At 40.2% G+C, this 24962-nt stretch overlaps 1 protein-coding gene across 10 annotated transcripts in view; it reads left to right on the forward strand.

Moving 5' to 3' along the window:
- Zfh2 (Zn finger homeodomain 2) overlaps positions 1–24962 on the forward strand; it is a 399771-nt gene that overhangs the window by 174556 nt on the left and 200253 nt on the right. For 9 of the 10 annotated variants that reach the window (XM_072017175.1, XM_072017174.1, XM_072017182.1 and 6 more), the window contains one exon: positions 9120–9208. The gene's annotated coding sequence lies outside the window, so the exon portion shown is untranslated. Of the gene's footprint in view, positions 1–9119; positions 9209–22225; positions 22413–24962 lie in introns of all 10 variants that reach the window. The other variant, XM_072017176.1, reaches the window with a different exon arrangement.

A 24962-nucleotide genomic window follows, 5' to 3' on the forward strand; every position in this document is an offset into this window, starting at 1 on the left:
CGATAGACGGATATCTTCCTTTTTCTTCTCCTAGTCTTCCTTTTTTCGTGTCTCCTCTAATCGCGTCGGAGCGAACGAAGGCGACGAGCGATTCACTTTGTCCGCCGGCGAAATTGCGATTGGGCGTTGGTTAATTAAGGATCTACGCGACACGATCGGCGCCGACCAGGAAGCGGACCCCACGCGAGTATTCTAGTCGGGAATACACGTGCGCTCGCGAACGAGTCTCGTCGTTGATCGTTTAAGCTGTTCTTTTACGCGTGTACCGGTTTAACGTGGTATAGATATGTCGGCTGATTTCGTAGAAAGATAGCCTGTTACGCGAGAGGATGCGAGCGTTTTAGTCGCAGTCGATTTGATTCACCGACCAAGGCTTAGATTTCGTTTCCACGAATGTGGATCTAGAATATTTCCTCGATCATGGTCGTCTCTTCGCGTAAATGTACCGCCAGGTTGATAGGAGGATCTGCGGTTCGATGACTACGAAAATCTGATTAATTTACAAACCCTAAGACTAACGCGAATCGTGTTTTGTCCATCCATGATGATGGATTGCGTAGAAATGAAAATATGAAATTAATAATTTCAAGTTGCGAATAATTTTTAAATGCAACTTGTAAGCTAGATATAAATTAAGCGGATCTTAAAAGATGTTAAGTGATAGCTCGTTCATGCTAAAAGTGGAATAAATATTTAGGTATCGGACATTACGAATAGATAAAAAGTGAATGTAAATTATTTCGTATAAATATTAGAAACATGACAGTACGATATAAATAGAATTATAGTATTTTTGTAGTATAAAATTGCAAGATTCGTTCTTCATTAGCAAGACATTCGGTGTAGTCTTATAAATAAATGATCTTGTGATAATACTTTGACGAAAAAGCATAACTACGTCGTTCGCTCCGATGCCAAAAGTAAGTAAATCCTTGTCGAGATGTTGTACACGATGCTTCTTGTTAACGTACATAAGATTTATAAACACTGAAACGAAGCAATCGTAGTAAATGCGTATAGTAAATGCAATAGTAATTTCGCGATGAATATGTCTTAATAGAATCACGGCGAGAATTTCAGAACGAGAACGAACGTCAATCAAGAATCTATAAATACCAGCCAACCATCACGTGTTCAAAACTGTTATCTGCTCCCTAGAAATTAAAGTCGAGTCGTCTGTGAACATTACTTCATTTATGCTATTTCGAAATATAATTCACTGAACGGAACAGTCGCCAAAAATGTACAGTAGAATCTTATTTCCTGTTAATTAACCTTCTCGCTTCCGCCTACGCATTTAGAAACATTAAGTAGAACGATGCTCTTGCCAGACGTTAATCATAGTTTTATAGCTCAATTTTTTCCCCACCCGAGCAATTTTTACACGCTACCAAATGCCAGAATTGTTATACGAAGCATTTATTCGCCAAATATTAGGCAGAAAAATCGCAAAGAAACGTTCGTGGCCATTAAATAATCTGTCAAATTATTATTGCAAAAATTAAGCACCAATTATACAATGTGCTTTACGATCGATGATAGAGCATCGGAGGAATTTTCCTAGGAAATAGATTTCTTCTAGCGGAAAAGTACAATGTATGGAATAAGTTTAAATTTCTTAGAACGAATAATACAATATAGATATCGTACCAACGATAAACTTTACTAACGAAACTTTCGAGTTTAATAATCAAAGTAAGAGAGCCTCGGAAGAAACAAACGAAAGTTTCCAATTTCTGCAGAATTAATATCTGCCGCTTAATTGCTCTCAACACGACATTTTAACATTCCATGTTCCTAAAGCTAACCCAAAAATATCTCGAACTTTACAAGAATCCACCTCTAAACCATCCTGCATTGTCGTCAACGATACTTCAGCTCCGAACAATTTTCTCCTAACGCATCTTTTCCCCATTCTCTGATTTTTCCACAACTCCGGACACGCGATACGACAGGAGACGGCAGGCGTCTCCAGTCACGTTGTTGCAGAAACGTCGCGACGCATGGGTTCCGCTTGCATTCGAGCGTAAGAGGAGAGGTGCCTCGCCTAATTAGCCCGCTCGTGTATTTCCGTCGCGTGACGTCACGTGAGCTCGTTTGCCTGGCCCGCGGCCAGCTTTTCCGCCGAACTATAAACCATATTCACACCCACGCAACACAATTAGCCCGCGGCCAGTCGGGGAATTATAATACCCGCGAGTCAACCGTCACGACGCGGAGGAAACAACCTTTTGGTTCGAGCTAAAGGGTGCATGCTGTGGGGTGGTACGCACCAGTTCAGTGAACATCGCGATGAACGACGTCCCAAGACTTCAGTTTGTAATCTCACCTACGAATTTCGCGTCTCTCTGCCTCTCTTCCACGTATTTCCTGCGGACGCAAATACGAGAACGTTTGGCGAGGCAACGACGATGTCTCAGACGAGGATTTGCTCGGCTTGTCGCGATGCTGCGAATTGCTGCCTCGGGAGGACGATTTTGGGTGGAGAGGTTGATTCCTATTGTGGCAGATTGGTTACATTTTTGGTTTGAAGCGTTGGAAAATGAAAATATGGTCGATAGCGTTGAACGTTGCGTTTCTCCGTTCTGGTAGCTTTCGTACGAATAGGAGAAATTCTTTCCTGGAACAAGCGAGATTTTGGATAATTGACAACTGACAATTTCTTAGTATGACTTTTATTTTAATAAAACGACGCAGTATTAAGTTTTATAGTTTTTAATAAGATTAATAAAATAGTAAAATTAACTAGTATCTCTGGAGGACGAGTATCTTGTACCTTTCCCTATTTTTTTTTATTCACAGAATTCTAAAGAAGTATTATTTATTAATCGTTATTCATCAATTTACTCACTAGTTTACATAATATCTTTTTGTATTTAAAAAGTCTCTATAAAAAGATCCGTTTCTTGATGAAACGTCCATGGAGATCCAAAGGCAAGTCGTATAAATTGCATATAAACGCTCGGTGTGGATATTTCTAGACAGGAATTAAATTTGGTTCCGTCGTGAGAAGACGAATCTGCACGAAGCCAGGATTTCCTGTACTTTTTACTTAAGAGATAAGCTCCGTGTTTTAAGAGCGTTGTGGTGGAACGGTGTCGTAAAACCATGGAGGGGATGCCCGTAGGTTGTCAGGGGGAAACAAACCCTCGAATCGGTCCTCGAGTCGTGGCTGCTAGTAGATCGTGATGCCACAAGAGAAGACTCGAATTTTAAAGTAGCTAAGCCGAGACTAGAATTGCCTCTGGTCTATTCTTCTCGCGATTACGCCGTTATTTCTTTATGCAAATACTTCTTCTTATCTAAGTGAAGTGCGTAAGAAAATAATTTATCTTTGTTTGATACTAATTGCGATTATTTGTAATTACGATCTACCGTGGTAATTTAGTAGCAACCTTCACAAGCTATTTAGATAAAAATTCGAAATAATATTGAAATTGTCCCGATTTTAGGTATGTTATATTTATCGCAGATTTTAGTTATATTTGCGCCAATAAAATTCCATTCCTTTGACAATTCTAATTTTTTTAAACTTTTATTTAAAGGCAAAATGTTACACGCCTAGTTAAACAAAGCAATGATGGTAGTATCTGTATATAATAACTATAATAATATTTGATATTTCGATACCAAAATTAAGAAACTTTCATCAGATATAACTGGCCAATATTTTATCTTTCCAATGGCTCGATCTTCCAACACCAACGAAACAGTTCAATTCGCAATGAAGACCGAGGAAACCGCGTTCGTTGCTAGGAATCGCAAAACACCGAAATCGAACGACATTAACGTGAACCGTTGAACCCGAAGATCCCAGGAACGAACGAAAACTCGCTCGCGAGTACGATCCGATCTTCCGCTCGGCTGTGCCCACTCGCGAGAGCTTCGCAAACGAAATCTACAACGGGCGAGGATCGCGGAAGCGTGAATTCGGCTGATCAAACGTCGCGACTATCGAAAAATGCCGTCCGCAAAGGGAAAAGAAGTTCCTCCGATAAGGATTGAAACGAGGCTCGACGCGACGAAGGGTAGAAGAAGAGCTATACGGTGGGAGGTAAGGTTGGAGGAGGTCGAGGAATAGGAAGAGAGAAAAAAATAACGGAAGAAGCAGGGAGAAAGAGACACGTAGAAAGACAGTAACGTGAAGGGTAATGGGGGTGGTCGAGGGTAGTGGTGAGAGGTAAGCGCAGGAGGGTACCCCGAAAGTCCTTTCTCGCTAAAAAGGAGGACCCCGGTAGGGGGTGGTCGGGGAAAAGAAGGAAAGAGGAGCTGGTTGAGACTCGGTAGAGAAGAGGATGGGAGTCGGTTGGGGGCGGAAGTAAGTATTGATTCAGATTCAGCTAGTTAGCTATGCTCGAAGCAAGCACATCCCCTCCCGGTGGCTTGTTCGGCCACCTTTTTCTCCGGCAGGCACGATCGTCTTTTGCTTCTCTCTCTGTCTGCCGCGGCACGGCTGCGGGGGTGGACGGTTAGCGGCGGCGGCTGAGAAGACGACGCGGAAGCGCCGCAGAGGGTGGAACACGGGGGTGGAGCGAAGGGAGCCGAGGGATGCAGAAAAGAAGGCGTATGTAGAATGGGAAAGCGTGCAGGATCCGCGCGCGCGGAGGTGTAAGATGTAGGAGGTGACAAGCATCTCCTTCGATCTTTCTTTCCCTTTACTCTCTCTCCTCCCCCTCCCCTGCAGCCCTCCTCCCTCGGCTGCCCTCCTTCGTCTATCTTTTCGACTCAACCCCCTCTGGTCCCTTGTTATCCCGCCGTTTCCTTCGCTCCCTCTCTGTCCTCTTCTAGTTATCTGTCTATCGTTGCAGCCTCCCTTTTATATTCCCATGACGACAGCCCAGATGCACTCGGCAGCCATACGAGAGGTGTATGTTAAAACTTCAGTCGATATTTCTGTTGCGCGATGGAACCGGGAATGGGAACGACCGCGTTTCCGCGACGCGTCAACAGGCTGGCTTTCCAGAAAATTTTGAAGCTGTTGAAATCAAGGGTACTCTGTTGCGTTCTTGGGATTCGGCGTACATGTCTCCATGTTGTTACGTTCACGCGGTGACGATGAGTTAGATACTTGATCTCTCGATGATAAATAAGGAAATAAATAAACGGCTTTAACAAATTTGGAGGGCAATTGGTAACTTTTAAAATATCCATTATATCGGCATACCTGAACTTGGATAATATTTTCCAAAACGATCGCGATTTACGTATATATTATGAATGGACGCGTGAACCATCCAGAAGATTCATCGATCAGTTCCAAAATTGAAAAGTAAATAAAACTGATAATGCTACGATCGCTGATTTTTCAAATTTTAGCATTAATCCTTAAAATTTGTCTACGCTATCATTTATGTCGTCTTTTTGCAATAAAGAAACTTAGGGGAGTAAGTTATTCGTTTTCCGAGAATTGAACATTAATCGTGTACCTGAGTGAGAAAATTATGAAACTTACAAAACGTAGAAGTTAATCATTACCTTCTGGAAGGCTCATATATCGAAGAATCTGTCAGCTACCGTGAAAGCAAGTCGAAGCTGCAAGAATGTCAAAGAACCGAGTAATCCTTGCTCACACGTGGTTCGCTTATCACATTCTGTAAAATGCAAATTTCCCGAGACATCACTTTAATATACATCACGTACGTATGTACGTATACATGCGTACGTACCTTATACATGTGCATACATACGTTAGAACGTAAAGAACTACACGAAGTATATGATAAATGAGTTACATCCTCGAGCAAATATAATTTGCGATGTCATGTCTCGCGTTAGATACCATCTCTGATGAATATCTGACGACGAAGACGTTTGAGAATAAAATAGAACAGCGGAAACAGAATCGAGCGTATGAATTAGCGCCTTCGTCTTTCCCGATTCGATTCTGCCTTGCGTTTTGTGGCAGCCAGCTTTACGGGCGTCCCCATCTCGCGGATTTTTCTGCAACCAGGGCGTCGCGACGCCTTAGCGGCTAATAAGAGACGCTGTCCGAACCAGGAGGCGTCCACTCGCGTTGCAGCGCTCGTTGCAGACGCGTCCTTCCCGGAGAATTCTCCTCGCTTCGACGTACAAACATCCCGATGCTTTCAGAGAAGCCATAAATTGTTTCTGAAATATAAAAATGTCCAGAGATATTACATAGCAGAAAATATAATAGAAATTCTGTATAAAATATTGTTTAGAACTTAATATAGGATGTATGCTCGACAGAATATCGATCCATTTGCCCTGAGAAAATAACTGTTTCATTAAAAACGGTATCTTCTTTTAATTAATGATTCGATGCGAGGGATGATCGTTTTATGAAAATGTGACAAATTTCGAATGCTATTGCAGATGTAATATAATTATCAATCTACAATTTTTTTTTTTTTTTTTTTTTATCAATAAATACCATAGAGATCTGTTATCTTTAACTATATCTGTTTTGCTTACTCTTCCAAGCATTGAAACAATTTCGCCTCTGTTTGTATAGTGTATGTATTTTCAAAGTTTCTCAAAATTTGATATTGCTTTTTGCAAATTCCAAAACATTCAAATATCTTAGAAAGATTTACATATAGCTACGTGTCAGAGAGATAACATATTATATGTTACAACCAATCCAAGTAGTACACCTAAGTAGTGTACCTAAATAACAGTGCAAACGATCGCATATTATTTATCTAACAATTATTGCTTCATTCACAGAAGACACTATTTACAGCGTTTCTCGCTATGATATTTCCTTCGAACCAAATTCTGTCATCTTAATTACAGAATATCCATCTTTTCTCTAGTCGATCAAACGTATTTCTAAATTAAGAAATTAAAAAACAAAGAAGTTCTTTTAAATTCTTTAGAAATCCTTCCCTGTTTCGCGAGTTCCTTGCAAAACGAGGACATGGAGCGAAATCGCGAGGACTATTTCGTTGGACGCGCGCTTCGAGCGACAAAACGCCCCGTTTCTATGCACAATCGTATTTATATTTCTTAGGCCGAGCTCGACCGCGCAAGATTTATCTCCGGCCAAGAAAAGGACGTTGATTTAAGATCACGGACTGTATTATAAAACGGCGCATGCTTTCTACCTTTACTGGCCCCCTTTTTTTTCTCCCCCTTCTATCTCTCTCCCTTTGTTTCGTGCATTAATTGATCCATGGTGATTTATAAACACGACCAGATAATTACGATCGAACGTAGCCGCCGCGGAATTTTATCGTAACCGTCGCGTTGTTTCAAAGGATCTATCTATCGTTTGTCGCCGTGAAGAATCTTTGTTAACGATTTTTCAAACCGACAAGTACGGCTTTCACAACGTCAATCGCTTGCGTGATTTAGGCTGGTAAAGTTGTGCTTGCTCTTTTCAATCTCAACATTCCTTTTACCGTAAACCATCGATTCGATCAAATTTAATTTTAGTCGATGAAAAGAATCGACGATGATTTTATTTTATCCTGTTAAATTAACTGTTCTTGCTCTTAAAGTAATTAAGAGGTATAGTTCGAAAAAATACAAGAAAGAAATATATCACGTTTTCCAATTTCTGCACGAGAAACTATTTTAAAATTCAACGCGTTGCCAATCAATTCGATATTATCGAAGCTACCTTCGCCTATGAGCTTCATTTTAAAAAATCCCACCTCTTTGCATCAAATTTCCAATTGCCAAGAATTTCCAACTCGGAATAAGATTGAAATATTAATTTGATACAAAAACATTATGAATTCTCGTGCAACAGACGATATCCTACAACATCTATAGACTTCGTAATATCCAGATTCTCTGGATATCAACAATTTCATAGATCCGAATGTAAGATCTCTCGATATTTCTGCTACAATACTTCCACACAGACGTTAAATCATAAAATTCTCATCTTCTACAACTCACATTTTCTCGACCGAAGACCTTGGCTCGCAGTAACAGTCACCGCGCGATCTCACCCCCTGATCACTGTCGTGTTGAAGAATTTCGCAAAACTCGACTTGCAAATTCGCTTCGAAGCAGCAGCCAGCGGCGCATCGACCTCGTTCGATCGCGTCAATCTATCAAGACATTAGCCGGCGATTATTTTGTCCGATTACGTAGTCGGTCATTTATTCGCTGTCCACCGCTAATGGAAAACTATTCCGCCCCGCTTATTAACGATCGGAATGTCGTTAACAATAAGAAAAATTATCATCCACGGCAACGTGTTCTCCACGTATATACGTGTATATGTAATGTACATAAGTGCATTAGTATATAAGCATTGAGACGCTCGACGGAATTGATATCGGTGCGAAATCATTACTGGCGCGCGCTGCATTGGCTGCAATTTGCGTAACGATAACAATCAGCTTTAAGTGGAACAATAGGCTGCCGTGACGGTAATTAGTGCCGCGTACTGTCTGGCGTGATGACAATTGCGCCAGCAGCGATGGTAAATAGTAACATTAATAACACTGGCCGATAGCGCGCAACCAACACCAGCGCTCACACAGCATCGCGTAGCTGTCGCGCGAACATAATGGACCGTTATTATTCTCTTCCGTTAAATATTTAAATTGAACGGGACGGCCGGTTGGATTCGATCGCGATCGTCAAGTGATTTTCAAAACGATCCCTCGCCGTTGTGTAATCGACGTTACCGTTCGGCGAACCGTGCTCCTCGCGTTTATCATCCCCTTCGACGCGACGTTGAAACGCGATGGCTCATGCTTATCCTGACTGTTGAACGATAAAATAAAAATTCCAAGCGGTTAGATACTTTTTAGTCGATTTTTGGTTGGATAGATTGGAATTGGAAGTAACAATTTGCTTTTGGAGTAGAGTTTCACGGTATAGAGTTATATAAGAAATTATTTTTAATTTGGAATTACGTATTTATCCGACATAGGTAAAAATTATAAAAGTTTATTATACGTGATACTATGATTATCGATCAGAGATAGAAAGGAACGAAGAGTAACGCAATCGCAATTCTAGAAGTCAAAATGTTTGTTCAACTAAGTTATTATAAAACAAAAAAAAGTGCGGTAGACGTTGGTAGGTATCTAATGTAATGGAAATCTGGCGTAACTTAATGCAAATACAAAGAAAGTACACTTTAAAATCTTATGGATGTTGGAATCGAATTTAAATCGATGTTGTTTCAGTTTCAGGTCATGCAAGCGAAAACGGCCCACTTCAATACCAAATTTAAAGTTTCTACTTTCCGTTAAACCAGCAACGCTACTGACCAAAGGTATTGTTCCATTTATCTACTTTCATCCAACTATAATTTAAAAACATTTAGTATTACCTATAGTATTAGTAACTTAAATTAGGTTGTGGTTAGTTAATTAGAGAAACTAATTCCTTGAATTTCACCGCGCGTGATCATGGAAGCGAAGAAACCATAAGATCAGTCTATTCTAAAATTGTGAACAAGTAAATGAAAAAGCTTTTAAACGATCTTCCCATCGCTAAATCAGCGACATTTTTCATTAAAAGGCGTGTCATTGAAAGAGTAGAGAGATTCCATGGCGGAAATCTGAAAAAATTATAAAGAACACCATGCAAATTTGTCTACAAGAATTTCACCAAAATCACATACTCGATGATTTCCATTTAAAATCTCGTTTCGTATTTCGCGTCACACGATACAAACAACATATCGTTTCTGTATCACATCGGAAATAGAAAGATTTTCACCTCGAGAAAATTTAGAGCAGCACGTCGCGTCGTCTCGACGCGAAACGCCCGCGAGATCGTTTCGGAACGTCGATCGTGGACAAACGAGAAACGCCAGAAAGAAAGAAAAACAAAAAGAAAAAAAAGAGAAAGAATATCCTGGAAAATTTTTCTCGCGTTCCACGCGACGTAAGCCGGCCAGCCCGTGGACGGGCATTGAATATAGGGACAGAGACGAAACGTTCTCAAGGCGGCCCGACGACGCACGGTCGACCTTTATTGGAATATTTATGGCGGCTGGCTGTACGAGACGAATTTTTATCGATCCGTTCTGTTGCCGCATCGTCGATGCTAGGTTCGGCTCTCTCGATCTCTCGGCCGACGGAAATCGCGATATTTATTCATAAGCCTCGGTTAGAAGGCGCGCGCGGATCGCGCGCATAATAAAACCCGCGTATTGCTCGGCCGGCTGTCACTGCTTCTACCCATCGCGTTCACGTTGATTTGAAGAACGTCCGACGTCTTGCTCTGGTTCCTCGTCCCTTCTTCGTGTTTACCATCCGTTCTTCCTTATCTTTTTCCCATTTCGTCTGTTGCGGTTAACGCAACTTAGGCATAGTCGTATGCCTCTGATCCTCCTCAAGTATTCTTTAGTTTTCCTTTGTTTCTTCTCGTTTTGTTTTTTTTTTTTTTTTTTTTTTTTTGGCTACGATAACTGGAATTTTTTATTACGCGCGATAAGATTAGATTATTTCGTGACAGTGTATTGAAAGGTTGATGTAATTGCAGTTGTGGAGGCTCGATCGTAATCGGAAGAAACGTTGTGTGAAAGAATGAATATTTCAACGAAAAAGCCGATTGAACCGGCGTAGATATTATGGGTCGAAAATATTCTTTCGTGTGACTTGAATGGTTCGTTGCTTTAATATAGATAGGAAATTGAATTTTTGTTTGTCGCGTTTGGATTGCGCTGAGCAAGAAAGTACTATACGCACGTGTTATGCCCTGTCAAAACTATGAAACTTCTGCGTACAATCCTTCAATCGTATTCAACATATAATTCAGAGGTTATTCACATTTTTAATAATGCCGACACATAGGTATTCGTAGAACGACTATAATTATATATTATTCCAAATCTCTTTTTCTGATGTATATCTCGAACGAACAAATAATTGAAAGCCAAATAAATGGAACAGAATGACTCACGCATTCTTAATATTAACAAAAGGAAAATTGTTACAATTGTCACAAACATTAATGGACATTTGCGTAGTTTTTATTACATTTCCTGTTCCCCTTGTCGTTTACCAATTACTACACTCGCACACATACAATAACTATCTATATCATAAAATCAATATAATATTCTGCGTTGATATTTTCAAGAAAACAATGTTGTTTCATTTCGGTAAAATTTAAATACCGTAAATTATTAAAACACCCACACGTTAGGAATTTTTTCGCTACGGTTCGGTACTGTTCGAACTTTTCCATTTGCTATTGTCCAGAGAACACTTTCGCCGTATCGAATAATTTCGATGGTCTAATAATTTCTTCTTAAAACGACGCGCGGTAATTTGAACCATCCACCACAAAATAAGTTTTCGTTGTACGCTACCAATCTGTTTTCCGGTGGCTCTGCCTCTCTCTTTCGCTGCTCCTTCGTTTTTTCCGCTCCTGGTTCGGAACCCACGGAGAACCGCCTACAAACTTATTACTCTGGCTCTCTCCGACGCTAGGTGTTATTAAAAATTAGGGAGTGGATTCTAGACACCGGTTGCAAGTCACCGGGGCTGAGTGACTGAGAGACGCGGCCCTGTAATTAAAAAATTACAGAGACGGCTGAGCCACCGGTTTGTTAGTTTTAACACGGCCTAAGGGAAGATGAGTGTGCGTTCCAGGGTGAAACGTGAGTTCCTTCGTTCATTCATGGCGCCACCAAATTAAGGAGTATTACGATCTTCAGTTTTATCTTTGCCTTACCTGCTTCCCTTTCGTTTGTCGTCCATTAACAAACTATTTCTTATTTCCGCTTCTCTCGATAGTGTCTTTTTTCTATTCTTTTAGCCGCATTTCACATGGCTTTGAAGTTCCGGTATAATAACTTTACAAAAGATCCAATAGTTTTCTACATTGGTTGAATTTCAAGATTCCCTCGGAGTTCTTCATTCCGTTATGTGATACAGAATTTATAATATTTGCCAATTCGTTTTGCGGAGATCTACCTTTTTTGATGGTAATTATTTTTGTATTCAGAAACGTTGAGTTTGGTAAAAAATTAAAGAACTTAATTCCTCTCTTTATCACAATTTCACCTAATCGCTAAAGTGCACCGTTCGATCATTGAAGCGGATTGTTTAGAATGTAGTACACAAATTCCGGTAAAACGTTCTCTCACAGCTTCCAAATTTATCCAAACGAATGACGAGCCTAACAAAAAGCGTTATCCACTCGCTTAAACAACTTTTCCTTCTGGTGACAAATGATATCATTTCTCCATTTCCGCTGCAAAATATGCTACAATATCTGTAATATAACAGCACCGGAAAATAACATCTTTCATGTTCAACCTCCGAGCGAACGGTGCATTAAGTAGCAGGATTAAGCAGCCGTTTTCATCCTTGTGCGACATCAAACCGTGTTTCCACTAGCCTCGTTGCCAGACTAAATGCGGCGTTAAATATCCATCCGCTTCTCACTCTTAGCACACCAATTCGTCATCAATCAACGCACAGATCCTGCGAGCCACTCCACAGAATGCGACTCGTGTCCCCTATAAAGCCGGATTCACACGTTTGACATCGAATTATCGCTTGTAAGTGGTATTACTAATTAATTTTACATATTGATTAAATATTTATATTTTTATGAACATAGAACTAAAGAAATGAAACTTGGGCAGAAATTTCTTTCATCCACTATACATCGTACAAGATGTTATATTTTGTACGCGTTCTATAATTTTGTATGTTAAATGCACTTGGCGAATATTTGTGTTTTTAAATTTCTCCTAAATTGGAGTGATAAAAGTATAGATGCGCGATCTATCGATGATTATTTCTATGGAATCGATAGAACGTAAGTCGAGATTATTTGTAAAATTTGTCGCAAAATATTAAAATTAAATATTTTTACGAATCTACGTCAACTAAACTTAGAATTTTCACCAGCTGATGGAATAATTTGTCTTAATAATTTCTTGTCAACTGACGCATATTCGATACTTCTGAAACGTCGCTTGAATCCGACTGAACAGAAATACGGTTGAAACTAAAGCAAAATAATACGCGAAGTGGAAAAGAAACGCAGCGGGCGAGGGAAGAGAAAAGAAATGGGGACGAACAAAAGAGGTGCAGAAAGAAACTCCCACACGCGTAGCGTCCTCGCGGCCGAGAAGAAAGGGAAGAAACTCGCAGGTAGACCTTCTGCCAATCCCTTCGTCTTATCCACGATACTTTAATATCGGATATGGCAATAAATTACGTATCGACGTAAAAGCGGCTTCTCTGGCCCCGTCCTCTGGCAGCACGGCACGAAAACCTCTTTCTCTTGTGCTCTCCTGTGTCCCAGTCCTCGAACGTGCTTTCTTCTCCTTCCTCTCTCTCTCTCTCTCTCTCTTTCTCTTCTTTCCATTCTCTCCTGTTCTGTTTTTCATCCCCCTCTCACGTTCTATCTCGTTCTATCTCGATGTACACGTGAACAGACGGGGTAATATAATCACACTTAATGACACTCGATACGAACATGTAACATCGGCATTGCACGAGATACCGGGACGATAAGGGACGTGTTTTTCGGGACACAAGGCGCTCGTAAGTCCCGGCGTTACATAGGGACCGGGACACCGCGCCGGTTCTGCACTGTATTTATGCATTGCGCGGTGGCTAATCTGGCCGGGCTTGAACCGTCGTTTAATTTAAAGTTCGCCCGGCATTCGTAATATTTAGTGCTCGAGGATATCGTTCGACAACCAGACAGACACCACAAGTCGTTCTTGACCTGTGGAATTTGCGACTGGCTCTGAGAGAGGCGCTGGAGGCTTTTGAGTGCGTATGGGCGCTACGTTCAGAGTGATTGGTCGGTGAAAAGGGTTGCGAGTTCTAGTTAAATAATTTTATATCCACACCCGGATGTTTAGATAAGATTTAGAAATGATTTTTATGTGAAGGCAAGTTATTGGAAATTAATTAGGCTTATTATAAAACTGTACCATTCGTTTGTTATCTTCGTGAATAATATTTCATTAGTTTGGAAAATTTCATATAAAAAGATTTCGGTTGTCTATTAATTTATTGAGAAGAACGATGTCTATCTAGCTGGCGATCTGTCTTATATCTTTCTCAAGGAACGTCTATCCTAAAACGAATTGTGAACAGCGAATGATGAAATTCATCTGGTAAGCTTAAAGCCAACCAAATAACAATATGATCTAATTACTTCATACTATAAAAACCGAGACATTGATCTACTGTCTCTTACATAAAAATTTCACAAATGTAAACGCTATAGTTTAACAAGAGGAAATTCTGGTCATACTATAAACGTCATCTCAAAAATGTACAAAAATAAAAAGATACATTATCTGAAATAGACTTAAAATTCAACGGAATACACACTACATGTTAGCTGACAAAATTCATCAAATACACTGTATTAACGAAAGTTCACAAATCACTAAAAAGCATTCGTCACATAAATCTCAATTCGCCTCTTTGATTAATTTCAATTAATCATTGAAATTTCCCCCTTTCAAATACAAATATACCAATTTTGCCGTCGCTATCGCGATCCACCCACACCGAGCCGCCATCTAAATCAACGTACAAAGACGCGGCATGCGGATAGTTATGTGCAAAGCAGAAATATACACGATTCTCTATATTAGCATTTAGTAATTACCTTATCGAGTTGATCGGCCTGTAGTACAGCGTATCGAGCTTGTATCTCCGTTACGTCCTTCGCGCCTTCGTGGCACGCGAGCGATTATCGATGCACCGCTACGTTCATCACGAACGTTTCTGGCTCGGGGAATCACCGCCTTCGTGCCTCTTCTTCTTCCCCTTACCTCGTGCTCCTTCTTCCATTCGAACGAAATTTCTCCATTATTAGATGGAACGTTCACCTTATCGATCAATCTCTCCTTACTACGTACCATAAGTTTTCTCTTTTCTTTTCCGTTCTTCCGTTTTGTTTTTCGTCTGGATTTCTTGCACGTCTATGGTTATGTCTAGTTGGACACGTGTATACTTGCCGGATGAAATGTAGCGAGACGCTAGAAGCACGCTTGGATATAAGTGGCGGTACCTTTGACGATACGAACGATAGGATGTGAGGTTTTCGTTACATTTTGCTGGATTAGATTAAATTTTGCCTCGTGCAAATTGGATAAAGTGGTGCTACTTGAGGAATACACGGAAGGATTGAATTCTTCAGTATGCAAGAAATTCGCTGTATCTTTGTTGCAATTCTTCCTTTGATGTAGAAAAAGGAGTATAATATGTACATGTTCCATAAAAGTATTATTTGAACAAATTTCATGTTGTTTAGAACCTATGAATTTAGATTATTTTCAATAGATTCACAGTTATGCTTCATGCGTGTAGAAATACGTTAGCATTCGATCGGAATTCGAATTTATTCCAAATTTAGTAGACAAATTATACTCTTAAATACATTCCGAGTTTGTGCTATACAAATAAGAAGATACATAAATAATTTATTTTTCTAGCTAGACTTTTCAAAGCACTATGTCGTAGTTTCGTGGAGAATATATTTTCCTACGTCCAAAATACCTTTTGAACCTATTGCGTGTATAATATGAACATAACGGACTCAAATCACTGGGTTATATCGCAACTTATAGTCGTAACTTTTATGTGTAGGCACATATAGTCACGAAGGACGCTCTTCTAAATCACTTTTTCCTTGGTCTCAGTCTGATCGTATTTGAAACGCCTTCGGACATCGTCTCTCTTTCTACTTCCTCTCTATCCTCTCTGATCCTATTTTTTCAGCTTCCTCCTTTTTCGCCAGAACCACAAGAGATTCTAAATTAAAAGCAAATCCGGTGTCGTTAACCAGAACATAGAAGCAAAACGTTTCTCTTTTCTGCTTTTCTTTGCACCCATCTTTGCATTTCCTGAAGTAATTCCATTTTACTGCATCGCTTACCTGCTAGTTAGACATCCACAGACGGTTCCAGAACTACACGATCGAAATTTCACGCCTCTACTTGACCATCGTAATCGGCTCGCAGAAATTTTCTACGGTCTCAAAGCTAGAGCTCTTTCTGTCAGTTTTGTTCCTTAAACTCTATGTTCCTTTGTTTAGGTTAATAAACAATACAGATTTAAGAAATTTGTGTTTGAAAGGATCAATTAGTTTGAAAGAATTCAGATTAATTAGGTATTTGCTAATACTTAAGCTTGGGGTTTCGTAGAAGAATGACGAATGACATTCTTCGGTTTTAGTCGGATAGAGATAGAATAAAGTGGTTTGGAAACGTGATGTATAGAATACTCATAGTTTTCCACGGTTAACTGGATTCCCTTTCAGAACTTAACCAATCAGTTAACTTGAGTTGTAATCCTAGCACTTAGTTCAATTTGTTTCTACACCTTTCATCGTCTTTTGCTTTTCTTTTTTTTTTCTTTCTTCTTTCTTTTCTTTTTTTTTTTTTTTGTTTTTGTTTGTAACTAACTACTTGTTTATATAAAAACCATTCAGTCTATCATGTGAAAAAGGTTCGTGCATTCTCACGAAGATTTGAAAAACGAAACGCTCAAAGATCAACGTATCGAAGTTTCAGCTACATATCGTGACACATGGGGACCAGTGACGTCATCGGGCTTTCTTTTTATCACAACTTACGAACGGGGACTTGCGGAAGGTCAGGGCTATTCTCCCGACCCCGAAACGATTTCATCGTGTGTATGTGCCGTGACCACGCATGGCCGTGGCAAGAATCGCTGTCGACTATGTTGGAGATGCGCGTATATACGTAACCACACACAGACACACATATATACATACAAGTATGCACACATGTCGGCCTCGTGCACACGTGAGTAATCGTATCGCGTGTGTGCAAACGTGTACACGGTCGGTATATGTGATGTGCACCTAAGCACATAAGTATAGCCATAACCGGCAACTTCGTGAATGGAGGAGCGACGGACGATCAATGCCCCCTTACGTTTATCTACCGCTTTTATGTGCGTTTCACTGGCCACCGCGTCGTGCAGTCAGCTCCACGTTTCTGAACACGTATCCGTGGCCATTGATGTGACCACCAAATCGCCACGCAAAACCAACGCGTTCCTGATCTAGTTTCGATCACGAGAGTTCGATGGTTCATGACGTCTCTTCTTGTAGGAACAAATTGACGTTGCGTCGTGCGAGTCGAGAGAACGACGTCGACGTGTGTTTGAAAAATTAAATTATTAGATGCCAGAGTGGGAATGAAAATCTTCGTCGAGGATTATCGCGACTTTATTAATTATATTTTAAAGACTTCATTTGTGTCGAATGCACTCTAGATTTCATTCTCTCGCGAATGTTTAGAAAATTACTATAATTAAATACACCGGAAGATGATAGAGGAGATAAGACTACCCATAAAGTAGTGTCTGGTTTTAATTACTATAATAAAGTGAGTTACGTATTATTTAGTTATTACAATTAAGTATCAAGTTAAAGTAACAATTAAGCAGGCAATCGTGATAATGTATCACTGTAATATGAGAAAATTGAAAACGTACTATCGTTGTACTAATTTTAAATCTTTGGCAAGTATCTCGAATATATCAAACTTGGTATAATGAGAGAAAGGGAAGGAAACGGTCGTCTCTTGTTGCGAGAAACAATTCTCATCCCCTGATCGAAGTCTTCAACCCCCTTCGACCGAAGAGGAGATACAAACCCGTCTTTACCCGTTTGAGTTTCCGTCACGTTCTTCGTTCCCTCTTCTTTTGTCCCGTCATACATGCACGCACGACGGTGGCCACCTCGCGAGCTGGCCGCAGAAATGCAAATAGCGAATTGTTCGCGGACCGCTCGCTTTCAATGTCCGCGCTCGAGGTGTTATTCTTGTCCGTGAATTACCCTCGAACGCCTCGCACGGATACTCCTCGAATTTGCATACCGACCGTGAAACTGGAAATCATTCCACTGCACGCCGGCTCGTATTCCCGATGTCTGTCATTAGCCTCGTAAAGATCACTGAAAAGAATCGACTTTCGTGTTTGAAAAGCAAGATCGGTAACATTAGTTGTTATTCAGGTTCGATCTCTGGTTTTAATTTCAACGATTACACCCTTTGTCGACTTTTTAACGTAGAAGAATCAGACTTTTTCCCGCCAACTCGGGCAATTCGGGACTTCAAAGTAATTATAAACCATAGATGCAAATCTGTTAGAGGGAAAAATTGCACTATTTTAGGAGATACATCAAATCACGAGATTTTTTCAAAATCTTCTTTTTACGGTCATTAAGGTTATCGAAGTTTCTTGAACGGCATCGTGTATTTTTAATTTCATTGTGTTATAATTAATCTCCTACTGACAAGACAAATTCATTAATCTAATAGATCTATTGCAAGATCTAAATAAAATATACTTGACCTTAGAAAATTTCGATGTAGAATTCTTAGTACTTAGGTACTACAATAATTGGATTTTATTATATTCTTTTTTCGGTATATAATTTATGATAAAATGAAACGTATCATAAATGACATATGACTAAGTGTTTTATCGCTCCACGAAATTTTTGAGTGAAAAATATGCCTAAATATCGAGTATCTTAGGACAATAAGTGTCTGAAGTTAAATAACGTCTCTAACGACTCCCCTCCCTTAAATTGCAAACGAACAAAACTCGTTGAGATTAAGCAACAATTAAGAAAACCACATTTCCCAGCAGTAACGATTTGTTGATTTAATTGATCCCACTTAGACATCCGATGGAAGGCAAACTTTCACCTGTCAACGGAGCTCGTACCTTGTTTGGCAAACAATTTTACGAGAGATACGTTTCGACGGTGCGAGTAATAGACACGTCGCCGTTTCTTTTTTATTCGTCGCTTCTCGCACCACAGCCTTATGGCGAATAAAAGAAGGGGTAAAAGTCCGATCAGGTGTACGACGATTTAATGCCGCGACGTGCATCGAGCGTAAGATAATAATGGTTGGAAGGAACGTGTACGTATAGTTAGACTGGCGCTCGGTGTAATCCTGTTTACAGATCGAACACATAAACTATAATAGTGCACGATCAGCCGCGTGTTCAGCTGTGCACGTCCACGGATTTCATAAAGAGGAGATATTAAACGCGGTATAGTAGCTTCCATGACAAGCGAGATCGTAAAATCGACCAAGTGTCGAAATTTGCATGTTCCAGCGTTCGGATGAATCAAAAAAGGCCACGGGGAGAACATAAGAATTTAATATCTCGGCAGTTGGACGAATTTTTGTTATTTTGCTTGTTAGAGTTTATTTTTTTGATTTATCGTTGCACGTTATCCACTCATCGTGCATAAATTTTAGTTTCTTAATTTTTGTTTGATTAAATTGTCGCAAGTGATTGAAAAATTACGTGGGACGTTGCAGTGAATACCCGGGTATCGAAAAAAATTTTAGCACTTCGTTGGTACACTTTTCATTTTGAATAGAATTATCTGAAATATTTCTTTAACTTGTTGTTTCCTCGATCGAATTATTTCGAAATTTTCCTCTAGTCTCTAATGGTTTAATTTCAAACGTAGAGCGCAGTATGGAATATGAAAGATTCGTCTTGTTCATAAAACAGTTCATGAACATGTTCATGAAACATCTCAAGCCCCTTCGTTGTACGAATAAATCCAGCATCGATGTTACACGTATTGATTTTTGATGTTCAATCAAGCTTTAACGAAATCAGAAGTCTCAAGGAACACTTTTCAGTATCAAAACAAAAACGTGTACACGATCAACTAGAATTTTCGTTGCAATCCAACACTTTCCAAACTAATATGCCTCGACAACACTGTCGTTGTTCCCTCGTTCAAACTTTCACATAAGATATCCAAAATCCCGCATTACCTGCATTTCATCCTTACCACCAATAATCTTGAAAAAATTCGAAAAAAAAAAAGACGGGCCAGATAGTTCTGGTTTCTACTTTCTCGGAAACGGACCATACCGACAAACTCGCAGTTGGATGAGCCCTTGAAACGAGTTAGTTCCATCCAGGGATCTAATCGGTGCGGGACTAATTTACGTTAATTGTGGATGAAACACTGTAAACAAAGGTAATAAATAACCGATAGGACACATAGTGACCATGAAGCGCATGGCAGGTACTCCTACACTTAAGTCCGCCTGACAGTTACAAGAGAATTAGATTTACACGCTTGCGAATAATGACACTGTATAAAGTATCTCTCCGTGCACGATGGTGCACCATTTCTAGACTATTCGTGATCGAACAATGGTCAACCGGTGGCGGGTGGTTCATTGTTACAATAGTTTTACCGACAATTTTCGAGCGATCACAGTCATCCATGACGAAACAGGTGCTACGCGTTCTTCTTCTAACATCCTATTGGGGGTCGCCGAATAACGAAGGGTCCTCGTTTCTCTACGCTTTGTGTCTGGTCGTTGCATGCTTCTTTCCGCTTTCCTGGTCCCGGTACGGTCGTCGAGCTGACCAGTGTCATTCGACGATGAGCCTCACGGTTAACAGGTTGCTGGAACCTGTCTACGTGACCTTGATCCTCGAATTTCTCTCTTGGCACTGCGATTCGAAAACACGATTGTTCATTGATATCGTATCGATTCGAGATAAAGGGTTGTTTAGCGAGAAAGGGAATTTGGTATTAGCATCGAATACAGAACGGTCAAGTGGAAGGTGTCCTTGTAGATTTATATTTATGGTTTATTTCTTTCATAATGTCTCTGTTCATTTTTGCAATCGACGCTTCTTATGATTTTCAATGAAAGTCGCGTTACATAATACGATACAGATGTGGCCATTTTTATCGAGTTAAAGGAACAAGAGTACAAGTAATTTCAAAGATAAGAAAATATCAAAATAATACCTCTTCTTCGTAAAATGCCTATTAATCGTATCGACTGGAACATTTTTCTAACTTATGATTGATTGGTATAGAGGCTGTTATCGCTTAAATGGAATTACTCGCTTAATATTTTATCAACCTGGATGAAAACAAGAGTAAAATAATCTGTAAAATAATTCTGCTTCTCCAACGTAATATCACGTATCGGAGAATATATGAAACATATTTTGATTTTATAGAAAAATGCATCGCATCATATCCAATCGATGATCCTTACGATGCAAGAACGATCTCATCAAATCCTCCAACTTGACGATCCAATCATCCATAGTCCTGTTGTTTCTATCCGTTAGCGTGATCTTCGCTCGGAGAGTAACGCTCTCTACGTCCTCTCTCCCCTTTCTTCTTGTTCCCTTCCGCCGGCATGGTAATCGCGGGTCGAACAGTTCCCGGTTCCCATAGTTTCGTGCTTAGATAGTTTTTCGGACGATGCGGTTAGTCATTAAGTCTTGGCGTAAACGCACCATTCGAGGACGTCCCGGCACTCCGATCGTCTGACGGCATCCTTTTTCTTCTTCTCCGATTGCTGAGCAGAGGGAAGAGGGACACGCCGAGCACTCTCTAATTGCGACTAATTTCGTTAATTACCGTAGAAGCAGCGCGCGGCAGGCCACTAATTCGGGGGTCCTACATTGTGTCTAGACTTTAAACTACATTCGCGTATCCTGTCGGCTGCTCGACGCCGATCCCCCCATTCCTTTCATCCTCCTTTCCGTTTCTATCTCCTTCAATTATCCTCCGCTACTTCTCAACGTCCCCTTCCATATTTGTCTCACGGTTTTTCTTCGTCCTACTGGGATATAATAAAATAGGATTATTCGAGTCACCTAAGCTTCCGCATCTTACAATTCGATCTTGAACTTTGTACACGATAATAAGACTTGTTGCGTATTATGAAACATCATTAGCGTGTAATGTACCTAATCGCGTGTACTTCTCCAATATGTATTAACCAAAGAATAAGAAAATGCCGTGCGGTTTAGATCCAGCAAGAAAAAATATCAAATATGAGAAAATGATTGGAATAACCTTATGGTAAGATTATTTGACTCAGCGAGAAGGTGTTACGTTAATAAGTAACGAATATACACACGTTACTGAATTATGAGAGTCACAATTAAGAACGTTAATGTTTATTAATAATTAATGGTTATTAAGAATATTAACTATCCTTCTAGGAATTTCTATCTTCGCAGAGAACTATAGTTGTAGAATTGTCAATGTAAGCGATATATTTCACCGTTTATCGGTAGTTTTATAATTCTCTATCATCGTACGTTTACACGATTTGACTATGTTGACTACACGATGAATTTCTTATAACGTGGAACACTATCTTATGAAAAATAACAGTGAACTATCTCACAGCATTATGATTCTCAGCCGTTTGGAAATGCGTATAATTTTTCAAAAGATTTAACTTCCGATGTTTCCCAACGAGGAAAGTTGTTTGCAATAGGTATTTTTGTAGTTGGGTGTGTGGATGAGGAGGCTGTGAGAGGAGAGGAAAGAGAAAGCGCGAACAACGAGTTATGGCATCCTGGAAATGAACTTGTCGGTTCGCTCTGATTCTTATTGGAATTCTACTCCCCGCGTGGCTATTATTTTCTTCGAATTGACTTTTGCCCGATGATGGAGGAAACGGAAAACGGAAATTGGTAAATGTGTTTTGCGAGCGATGCTAATTGAAGTTGGATAAACATACAATGGATTTGTTAACCTAGAATGCTTCTAACGATATTCCAATATATTCGATAAATTTCAAATCAATTTTATTTTCTTAATAATCGAGCAGTCGGTTTTAAAGCAATGCATTCAAACTAAAAACACCGATCGCGATAACGCACAAGAAATATTAATTACAATTAATCACTTGGTACGCGTAAGAGTATACGCGTATGTAAATATCTAATGTAAAATACACCAGCTAACTTTATACTTTATATAGTAAACGCCATAACAATAGACGAAGCCCAAAGACTTCAAACAATACCACAATCGTCATATTTAAACTAATCGTTATAGAAATCTTCACAACCTCGCATTACCTTCATCATTGCTCGCTATTGTTCTATCAAGAAGATACGAATCGTAAGATAAATAATCTTACGAAATCTTCACCTCGATTCTTTGGTAGATCTAACGGGAAACTTAAAAACTTATCTCGCGATGGTTTTTCATGGATCAGCACCACCAACGACACAGTCGAACGAACAGGTAGATGGAAAAGAAGGAAGATTTTCGTAAGAGGAATGAAAGGCTTACGGGGGAAAGAGAAGGGGAATGGGTGTCCTAAGGACGAAAAAATATTCTGGCTGGTTCTAGACAAAGAGATGAAATCTTTCCATGTTCGCAGCTCTCAGCTATGAGAACGTAAGAAAAATATTTTGCTTTGAATACCGATGGCTAACACCTGCTAGTATCGAACAATTCTATCACCAGGTCCAGTGGCTACCTGACGCACTCTTTTGCCGAAATTCTCTTCTGTTTCTTCTTCTCGTTTCCTCTCATTGGTCGTAGACCGTTGTCTCTTTAAACATCAGGATCATCTTCATAACCGTGGACACACAAATTCCGAGAAGCAACGAAGACAATAGAGCTGACCATGCTGCTCGATCTTCCACCGTTGCTCGATTGTTGTCCGGGTTTAGCACAGATTTAGCAGGGCAAAAAATTTCTCGGACTCGAGCGAGAAGCTAATTTTCATACTAATTTATCGTTCGTGATGTTTAGGGATTTGATAAAGAGGAATTAGTACGTGACGTATCTCGTTGACGTTTATGTCGATCTTTTCTTGTGGCGCAAATTAATGCTCTTTTACTCCGTTATATTAACTGTAGAATATTGTACTCTGGTTTGATAGAAAATTCCTTTAAAGAAGTCGTGACTTTTTTTTTTTAACGAAAAAGATACTTCGAAAATTGCAATTATCGCCCTTACGCAATGTGCTAGCTATCGCGGCCATAGAACCATAAAAATTCAAATGGTACAAGAACTATCCCACGATACTATAATCGTAAATACCTTCTTTTGTAAACATTCTATTCACTCTGCGCCTAGGTAAAGCCGAAGCAAAAACCACACTAATCCGCCTGAACAATCAAGAATTCTTGGGTCACGAACAACGCAACCTCGATGAAACCTTCGAAACAACCTATTAGCGAAGGAGTCTCGCGAATTCTTCGCGTTCGTATTCCCACAAGCCCATTAAATTCTCACGTAATTCGTCACCCGTGTAACCAGTTCCATTATTTAACGAAACCGCGCACGAATCGGTGGCATTCGGACTTCGAACGGTTTCACCGGGACAAAACCTGACCTCACCCTCGCTCGGTGAACGCGAACTCGTCAGAAAATTACGTGGTCTCACGCGCGTGCACACGATTCGGAGGGTCGTCCCTGGTTGCGTGTGCATCGAGCACGTACAGGAGGGGTGGAGACAGCAACCCTCTCGAGGAAGGACGTTCTCTCGTCGACTCGTGAGACGCACGCAACGTGGCCCGTTGCCAGGTGAACGGTTCCTCGGGGCGAATCCTGGACGCAAAAGGGGTGAAGAATAGGATGAATATAGAGGGAAGAACGAGAGAGAAAAGAAAAATGTCGTTGGTGAGACGAGGAGCACGCACTGGCCGGTGGGCTGCGCAACTTTTCAACCGGAAGGAAACCGGACAGACCAGACTGCCGGGCGCCGTGAGTTTCACCCTCCTTTTGGCCGACGAACGCGAGCCACCGACCTTCTTACCGATTCGTACACGTTAGCCAGCTTAACCGACGAATAAGGATCGCCATCGTGTATTATGCTTGAAATCATAAATCTCGTCAAACTGGTCGATTCCGCGACCGTTTTCTTAGCCGCGCAAGGGGTCGGTAAATAAAGAAGGGATTCTAGTTGCGTCGGACTTTTGACTCAAATTAGTTGCTTGGTATTCTTGTACTGACCGATCGGACGTTTGTTCTCTTTGCGTCGTCTGTTGGGTTTGGTGTTTGATTTGAAGTTGTTTTAAAGAAATGACAATTGTAAAAGTCGAATAAACGTGAAGAACGCGGTAGTAGATGTTGGATTTGTAACGTGTCGGTATTGGTAATATTATTCCGATAATCTTCTCCAGATTTTCGGCAATTTTTCTTTCATATCGTTCTCATTGACGAGTTTGGACGTCGTGATTTCTCGATTTTCTTTCTTCTCGTGGATATAATTCCCATGTACC

This window comes from Bombus fervidus, chromosome 14, assembly GCF_041682495.2.
Source record: "Bombus fervidus isolate BK054 chromosome 14, iyBomFerv1, whole genome shotgun sequence".
In the NCBI taxonomy this organism is placed as follows: Eukaryota; Metazoa; Arthropoda; class Insecta; order Hymenoptera; family Apidae; genus Bombus; species Bombus fervidus.